This window comes from Tiliqua scincoides, chromosome 13, assembly GCF_035046505.1.
Source record: "Tiliqua scincoides isolate rTilSci1 chromosome 13, rTilSci1.hap2, whole genome shotgun sequence".
Classification (NCBI taxonomy): domain Eukaryota; kingdom Metazoa; phylum Chordata; class Lepidosauria; order Squamata; family Scincidae; genus Tiliqua; species Tiliqua scincoides.
In genome coordinates, this window is record NC_089833.1 from 8,543,036 (window position 1) to 8,550,535 (window position 7,500).

The following is a 7,500-nucleotide window of genomic DNA, read 5'->3' on the forward strand; positions in this document are numbered from 1 at the left end:
TAGTATATATTGCTTTCAGCCTTTTTAGATTTGTGTGAACCACCCTGGTTTAGCAGTTACCTGAGTGTCAAATTAGACTAAGGAAGCCATGTGCACCGATCCTCACCCAGCCATGAAACTCCCTGGGTGTCTCTGAGCCATCTCATCACCTCTCTCTGTTTAACCTGCCTTGTAGTGTTGATCTAAGGATAAATTGGGGGGGGGGGGAGCAGAATCTCGTATGCTTCCCTGAGCTCAGATAAATGGCAGGATTTTAAAAAGTGATATATTCTGCTGAACAGTACAATATACATTGCCAGCTCTTATTTATTTATTTTTTACTGTTGTCAACTGTTACCCTGCACATGCCCGATCTCGTCTGATCTCGGAAGCTAAGCAGGGTCAGGCCTGGTGAGTACTTGGATGGGAGACCGCCTGGGAATACTGGGTGCTGTAGGCTTATACCATAGTCTTTCGAGACTGAAAGGTTGCCAACCATTTCCCTATACTGAACACTATCTCCCGATCTTGTCTGATCTCGGAAGCTAAGCAGGGTCAGGCCTGGTTAGTACTTGGATGGGAGACCACCTGGGAATACTGGGTGCTGTAGGCTTATACCATAGTCTTTCGAGACTGAAGGTTGCCAATCATCTCCCTATACTGAACACTATCTCCCGATCTCGTCTGATCTCCGAAGCTAAGCAGGGTCAGGCCTGGTTAGTACTTGGATGGGAGACCACCTGGGAATACTGGGTGCTGTAGGCTTATACCATAGTCTTTCGAGACTGAAGGTTGCCAATCATCTCCCTATACTGAACACTATCTCCCGATCTCGTCTGATCTCCGAAGCTAAGCAGGGTCAGGCCTGGTTAGTACTTGGATGGGAGACCACCTGGGAATACTGGGTGCTGTAGGCTTATACCATAGTCTTTCGAGACTGAAGGTTGCCAATCATCTCCCTATACTGAACACTATCTCCCGATCTGGTCTGATCTCCGAAGCTAAGCAGGGTCAGGCCTGGTTAGTAGTTGGATGGGAGACCGCCTGGGAATACCGGGTGCTGTAGGCTTATACCATAGTCTTTCAAGACTGAAGGTTGCCAGCCAACCAATTGATGGTTTGTTTGGATTTATACTCCATGAAATAGTCAAAAGTGGCAAACACTTAAAAATACAGTGTAAACCCCCCAAAAAAGTTAAAATGGCAACAATAAACTCAGTTCTTTATTCAACTGGTAAAGACATTAGTTTGCTTAAAGGTTTTGCAGAACAAAAACACCTTTACTGCCCTCCTAAAAGCACAGGGAGGGGATCTGCCATTCCAAAGGTAAGGCACTGTCTCTCATGACCACCAAGCAAATATCTGACAAAAGAGCAATTGTTCAATCCCTAATCAAGTATCTTTAGAAGTACTTATGCAAGCAACAAGACTGGTTTCTTTGGTAACATAATCAATACTAAAGCAGGATCTGGAACTTCAGAGCAAAGTACAGTAATGCCCGAGAAGAAGAAAATCAAAGCACAAGATAATGTGAGAACAGTGGAGAGCAACAGCCCTGAGCAGGGTCAAGCTGATGACCCCACATCTCCCAGAGAGACGCCCCACCCACGGGTAAGGCTCTGTGCGCACGAAAAAGAGTCACTGCGAATGGTGAAATCTGTCTGTGTTGTTGCACTGACATGGAGAGTTTGTACCAATTCTCCTGCAAAGAGCCAGCTCAGGTGAACCGGTCGTTAATTTTCAACAATTAACAATTAAGCCAATGCCCCCCTAAACAGAAAATACTACTGCCTATCCAATTACAGGGGTTCAAATGCAGTAGACCCCATCTAACAGGTGCAAAGGTCATAAGAAGACCCTGCTGGATCAGGCCAAAGGCCCATGTAGTCCAGCTTCCTGTATCTCCTAGTGCCTCTGGGAGCACACAAGGCCACAAGAGACCTGCATCCTGGTGCCCTTCATTGCATCTGGTCGTTCTTACCATGTGATCAGTCAATGCAGAGCCTTAAGCCCAATACTAACCAACTTTCCAGTGCTGATGCAGTCTCAATGCAACCCTGAGGTGTGGAAACAAACATTCCCTTATCTTGGAGAGGCCTTGTGACTGTCGTCCCCCCCCCATTGGAGGATGCAGCACATGCCCTGTTAGCACATCTGCAGAAATACTGGAGAGTTGGTAAGGTTTGGGCTGTTAGTCTGACCGCGGTTTACGTTGCTGCCACCAAAATTTTCTCTACAGACAGAAGACTCGGGGAATGCAGTGGACAGAATTGACCGGTGGTTCGCCCAATATCCTGTCCAGCCAACCACAGTTTACAAAACCAAACCGAGTAAGTGAGCCTGAAGCACGTTGAAAGCAAGCAGGGTTGACACCAGGTGTAGGATATCCTCGGATATCCCAAACTGAGCACACGCTGGGACTCTTGTGCCCACAATACTGCCGCCCTTCCCGTGCTACTTCTCAGATGATGGGCTCGATTCACAGGGTGGACAGCCGGCAGGTGGCAAAGGGAAGCAAGGACGCCTGGAAGCATTGAAGCATAGCCATTGAGGTCTGGGGAGGGGAGTGAGGAGGAACAAGCCAACAAGTCTCCTCTTCCTCTCTCCCTCCCCCAGATGCCAACAGGAAGAGCCCTCTGAAGTGGACTTGTGGTTGCTAATACCTTTGAGAGCTTCCATGAGACTAAGGTTGAAATCCTATATTGCAGCAGTTCCCAGAGGCAGGGGGGAAGCCCCAATGGCGCTGTGGTTACCCAGAGGCTTTTACACTTACATGGGGGGGTCATGCTGGCAGGGTCCAAGAGGTTTGCAGCCTCCTCTATGAACCTCCCTGCAGCTGCACAGAGTTCCAGTCAGTGATCGGAGCCTACTTCTAATTTCTGATAGGAGCTCAGAGCTTGGGAACCACTGCTATACTGTATACACTTACTTGAACTTACTCTAAGCAGGCATTCATTGCTGTAAAGCCCTCAAGCTTCCTTTAAACTCCTAAGGGCACAATCCTAACCTGCGCTGGAACAGGCAAGCCAGGAGGCTTGCGCTGTATCCGGCACAGGGTTGTGGCCAGAAGCGGCTCAGCCAGAGGCAAGGGGAAACTTTGGGTAAGGGCTGCTGGCCGCAATGGGTCTCCTCAGACTTGCGCCATCTCCGGAGGTGGCACAAGCCCGAGGAGAGTTGAGCGGCTTGAAGCTGCTCTGTTCTCCCTGGGAACAGGGGTTGGAATCTGGCATAACTTCCGGAACCCAGCCCCACTTCCTGCTCCCCGCCCATCCCCAGGGCCGCCCATCGCCCGCCCTCCCCCCACCCAGGAACGCTTCCCTCCCTCCTCCTCCCTGTCCCTCCCCCACGCTTACCTTTTCCGCTTGTGTCGGCGCAGGAGGGCCAACACAAGCGGCTGAGGGGAAGCCGGCGCGGAGGCTTATGTCAGCCTCCACAGGCCAGCGCTTCTCAGAGCACCAGCCTGGCTTCCTCTTGAGGAGGCGCAAACGTGCTTTAATTGGGCCGGCATAGGGACTTGGGCCAGCATAGGGCGCAGTTTGGATTGCACCCGAAGTTGCATACTGACGCTAGATTTTAATAACTCACGTGCAACTTGCATATAGGGTTATACAAGTCTAGAATCAAAATGCAACTCTAGATTTTCAAAGAAAGGTTTAGACACTGTCCCAAGTGTGACAGTAGGCTCCCAGAGCGGGTGAATTGTCCTGGATATGCCTTACGGGGTCTGGTATGTCCTCACAGTCCTGTAATGCCAGCCCCGAAAGCAAAATCAAAGTAGTGGCAGCCTTATCAGGAGAAATAAAGATACAGTTTTTGAACTCCAAGGCAAAACACACTTCCTACAACAAACAACTTTCTTATTTGAAAATAACATACCAAAATATGTTGGTGGTATGAGAGCCAGGGTGGTGTAGTGGTTTGGGAGGTGGACTTGGACCTGGATGATCTAGGTTCAATACCCCCCTCGGCCACAAAGCTTCCTGGGTGACCTTGGGCCAGTCACTTTCTCTCAGCCTCACCTACCTCACAGGGTTGTTGTGAGGACAGGAAAGAGGGGAGGAGCAGCTGTGTAAACCGCCCTGAGCTCTTTGGAGGAAGGGCAGTATAAAAAGGTGAAAAATACATAAAAATAAATAAATAAAATAGCACGCGTATATGTATATGTATATATGCACGCAAACACAACAAGTCTGGAATTCAACCTATAAAAAACCTATAAAAGAGTTGCTGTTAAGTACCTTGATTCCCACTGCTTCTCTGCTCCAAATCACTCCCTCCCTAGAACAGCTTCTTTTCCCTAGAACCAGCAGCTATCTGATTTAAATACATATGTCTGTGCATGACATGTAATTTCACTCTTAACACTGGAACAGGACGAGAGGGCTCTTATTGGACCCACGATTTTGAACCAACAATATATTGCAATGAGGGAATTCTTGGTGGCAAAAATGTTGCTTTCAGTGTTGTTGTTTTTGTTACCACAAGGAGATGGAGAAAAATGAGCCAACAGACCTGAAAGATGGTGAAATCCTGGAAGAATGTTCCGTCTTTCTCTTTGCCAGCTTCCACTTTGTTCCTAGGCAGCTCTCCATCTTTCAGCCAAATCTTTTTGAAATTGTGAGACTTGGTGGGTGTCGTTATAGGGGCTCAGTACTCTCCCTTCCATCATGCTCCATCTGTGGGTGGCTTTGATCTTGGTGTTTAATGAAGGCATTAATTGATAGCACCTGCAGGAGGAATTCACACTGTCTCTCAAGCTGTCTGAAATCCCAGAGCCTTCGTTGCCTTAAGAAGAAAGAGGGACAAAATAGGTTTCAGAATGATTATGAAATAAACTGAGTGCCTCAGTTTATTTTTATTTTATTTTAGGATTTGTTGCCAAGATTATCTTGATGGTGTTTGCACGGTATGATTCGTGTAAATTAAACTGGCTGTGAACTGTGGAAGTATCTTCATTCAAATGTGGTTAATGGCCAATAGTAGAACTGTGGTCAAAAGAGGAATACAGTAGATAAATGCATGCTAGATAAGAATATTAAAAGCTGCTCATGATTAACAACAATTGCACCCTTATGCTAATTAATGTTTTGAAGCAATATAGCTGAGCACTAGGATGAACTGAAATAACCCAGGATATGCCTCTTCCAACGCTTCTGTCACTGGTTTAGCAACTGAACTCCGATGGCCTCCTTGGTAATAGTTTTGTTATACTATATGCATGTCTGCTCAGAAGTCATTCCCGCTGTGATCAGTGGGGTTTACTCTCAGGAAAGTGTGTATAGGATCACAGCCTAAGTCAAGCTAGAGCCAGGTGGCTGATCATCTCACTATGGGATCAAAAGGAAGCAAGAGAGGGATGGTGGAAACTGGAATGAGGACCCTAGTACCGCAAGATGCTGCTTTGTCTTGATGCGGGAACTCTCAAGAGGATGCACAGCTTTCCTGCCCTTGGGTGATGAGCTCTATGAATTGCCACAAGAGGAAGAGATCTGGGTGCGCATGTGTAGCCTGGTGCTTTTGAGTGGAGCATTATGTGGTTTTGGAGAACTAAACTTTGGCTTATGTTGGGCCAGAAGTATAAAAAAATCTCCAATCTGAGCTGAAAATAGAAGCCTACAGAGTTTTGCATGTCACATATTTAAACTGTACACCTGTAGCTACAGACCCATTTTTAAGCTGTATACCTACACCTGCAGACCCATGAGAAAAGTATGTCCAGTGTCAAGATTAGCCACACTGTCAAGGTGTGTTCAGGCGTCAAGATTAGCCACACTGGAAACAGCACTCCCCAAACTCTGTAATCCTTAGCACCACCACTAAGAGGAGATATAGCCATTAAGAGGCATAGCATTTGAAACCCTATTTGTGTACTTTGCCTAATGAAGACTATAGTATTGCAAATGGAGAAGGCCCATACAAAGCGGATTCCCTCTCCCTAGTGCCTGACGTATTTAGGGCTTCATTCTAGGTAGGTAGTCTGCTGGTATTGGAGGTGAGTATGGTGAAAGGGGCATAACTGAATGGCATGCACATGCTCACAGTTTTCACAGTTATTCACTCCAATATTTAGTTCTCATTGTGCAGGACTTAGAGAAGGATTTAAACTAGAATTGCTTGGGGATCCAGGGAAGACTAGTTCTCTAAGAATTGGGGTCTAAGGCCCAAGAAAGCAAAGCACCTCCATGCAGAGTTCCATTATCTTCTTCTTATGTATGGACTACCAAAGTGGTTCTCACATGTTTTAACACCAGGATCCACCTTTTAGAATGACAATCTGTTGCGAGCCTCCAGAAGTCATTAACCTGGAAGTGATGTCATGGCCCAAAAGTGACATCATCAAGCAGGAAAATTTTTAACACCCAATATTAAAAAAAAAATCAAATCGACTAATTAAATAAATAAATTAAAAGTTTACAGCAAGAATATGTTTAAGAATTTATTTAAAATAATTAATTAAAAAGTTTACAGTTGTGTTGTTGTTGGCAACCTCCAGTCTCGAAAGACTATGGTATCGCACTCTGAATGGTGGTTCTGGAACAGCGTCTAGTGTGGCTGAAAAGGCCGATTCGGGAGTGACAATCCCTTCCACACTGGGAGCAAGTGCAGTCTGTCCCTGGTCTGTCTCCCTGGCTAAGGGCCTTCCTTCTTTGCCTCTTTGCCTCGTTGGCCAAGTGTCTCTTCAAACTGGGAAAGGCCATGCTGCAAATGTATTTAAAATAATTAATTTAATAAATAAATTAAAAGTTTACAGTAAGAATATGTTTAAAAAATTATTTAAAATAATCCTTCTAATCACTTGCTGATCTGTTAAAAGAAAAATTCCCCATCAAACATCCCAAAGGCTGCAATTCTATCCACACTTACTTGGGAGTAAGCCTCATTGTCTATTATTGTTAAAAGGATATACACAGTAGCCTGTTAAAAGTACAGATGTGTAACATTTCACCAAAGGAAGTCACATTCCATGGTAGCGTCAAGCCTAATATATTAAAAAATAAACACACATTGAAATGAATGGGGACCCACCTGAAATGGGCTTGCGACCCACCTAGTGGGTCCCGACCCACAGTTTGAGAAACACTGGTCTACCAGACTCCATCACTGAGTCCAAGAGAAATAGCGAAAGAAGCAAACAGTTGTTTTGCTTTATATCAGGCATGGCTACCCAGTAGCAACCCAGTCAAATCTAGCCCATGATGCAATTTTGCATGACACCTTCCCCAGAAGCCACCAGATTTTAATTCAAGGGCGTGGTAAAAAATTTTGTCCGCATTTTCACACAGCAGGAGAAGAGAATGGATTTGGTTTGTGTGTGTGAGACGGGAAGACAGCTTCCACCCTTCAGCACGACATCTCCTCGGGGCTTTGTGAGGAATGGCCTGAGGATTGAGAACACATGGGCTCCTTGACTGGGAGCTCTTCCAGATGGGGAAGAGTTGGGTGCCAACCAAACATCGCTTTTGCACACATGAGTCACAAGCAGAACTGTGACTGCACTGCCGCCTCCCCAGCTTCTGCTGT

At 46.1% G+C, this 7,500-nt stretch overlaps 1 pseudogene; it reads left to right on the plus strand.

Annotated features, from left to right (window-relative positions):
* Nucleotides 1-325: 325 nt before the first annotated feature.
* Nucleotides 326-439, plus strand: LOC136633821 (5S ribosomal RNA; annotated as a pseudogene).
* The last annotated feature ends 7,061 nt before the right edge of the window (nucleotides 440-7,500 follow it).